The sequence below is a fragment of the Sinocyclocheilus anshuiensis genome, unplaced genomic scaffold, assembly GCF_001515605.1.
Source record: "Sinocyclocheilus anshuiensis isolate Anshui unplaced genomic scaffold, SAMN03320099.WGS_v1.1 scaffold2284, whole genome shotgun sequence".
Classification (NCBI taxonomy): domain Eukaryota; kingdom Metazoa; phylum Chordata; class Actinopteri; order Cypriniformes; family Cyprinidae; genus Sinocyclocheilus; species Sinocyclocheilus anshuiensis.
The window spans coordinates 136,460-138,344 of record NW_015542461.1 but is presented as its reverse complement, the minus strand read 5'-3'; positions in this window follow the sequence as shown (position 1 = coordinate 138,344).

Below are 1,885 nucleotides of genomic sequence, written 5' to 3'. Positions count from 1 at the left end.
ACAAACCGCACGTTAAAAAAAAAAAAGCACACTACAAACATCAACTGCGAGGCAATGCATCGCCACGGTAACTGTCTAAACAGCTGGTTTAAAGGAACACTCCACCAACTTAACCAACGTGACCACCTGCTTGCACAGGGAGCGTGCTGGGGACTATTTTCAGGTGCTGCGTAATATAATTGCGCCTGCTGCATCTTATCTATTATCTTTTATCTATCAAAATGACAAAGCATTTTAAAGAATTTGGTCACCCTAAAATAGATAGTTTGTCATTATTTTTTCACCCTCATGTTGTTTTTAAACCTGTGTGACTGGCTGAATATTAAGGATATAGTATATATATTTATACATTATACATATTGTATTTTTCAAAATATCTTCCTCTGTGAAATTTTCCCACCGGTTAATCGTATGTGACAAAACCGATAATACCGGTATCACTGTGGGGGCAGGGGCGTTTCCTCTTTTCCTCACTTTCCTTCTCATCCGCCATCGTCTTGTCTGTCTCACCCCACTCTTCTTGTCAGTCAGCTTGACTCACTCTCCTCACTGGATAAATGAAATCTGATCGGTCGTTCGGCACGCTGCATTGAGCATACGCGTTCAGCTTTTAACTGTAGTGTCTGTTCTTTTACTGAACTAAATGATTTTTATTACTATAAACAATCAAAACGACGGTGGGGGTCGGTGGGCAAGTGACGTAACCGGTGTTGCGGCTTAACAACGGTATCACCGTCAGCACAGTCTATTGCAGCAAGCCTAGTTAAGAATGACATTATGATGCATAAACAATGACAAAATTTTCATTTTAGAGTGAACTATCCCTTTAAATTATCTCTCAGTCCATCAATTTTCAGTCTTAATGCTCCTATTTACTGCACTTGACAAGAATAGTCTTGGCTTTGCTGCAGCAGAATTTCAACAAGTTTGATAAGTGTGCCAAACAGATGACTGGGCTACCAGGGGAGTGACCGTGGGAATCCAATAGTGATGACACAGAACCTTCCTGTCACTGCCTGTGGGAGGAGAGAGAGAAAGATGCTGTACTTCTGCCTGCAATACATATTGATTGTGAGAAGCTGAAGGCTTGGTTGTTGCTCTCTGCACCCCTGCTCGGAGGAATCAATCCTCTAATAGTTCCACAAGAGCCTCTTACAACAAGAGCACTGTGATGAGGTGCCAAGCTATGACTACAACACTGTATGTGGCCGTTTTTCCCATCCAAGTGCCACGGCTCTATACAGCACTCATTTTGAGATTAATACAGTTATTCCTGATACAATGAAGTTGTGGGAAACACAACCACTGGGTTCAATGTACTGCCAGTGATGACACTGCTAACAGTGACAAATCCTTGCTGGTGCTCACAACCAGCTCCTCATCATCGCTAAACCTTAAAGGCTCCATATGTATATGCATATATAATCCTCCATGTGTCCTACTGACGCACGAGGTCAGCCAGGACTTTCAGTACAGAAACAGAATATAAACTAGAAGCATATAATCAGAATTGAGCATGGACAGTATAAAACAGCACCGAGTATAGCTAGTATATTGGCACTGTACACTATAGATGGTACCGAAAAAGTACAGAACAAAGCCAGTACAGATTTTTGCCTGCTTACAGCATGTACAAAGTCAGTATTGAGTATCACAGCAAATATACAGCCAATAGAGTACAGCGAGTACATATTATAGCTAGTATAGGCTACTTGAGTATAGACTACAGCTAGAATACAGTACACAGAGCGATAACTAATGATTTTAGCATCCACAACAATAGATAACACTTGGTTTATAAAAAGTGCACACTGCAGTTATGTTTCTGCCACTTTAAATGCTTGAGCACTTTAAAGTCTGGTGGATTCTTACTGGTTCTCAAGGT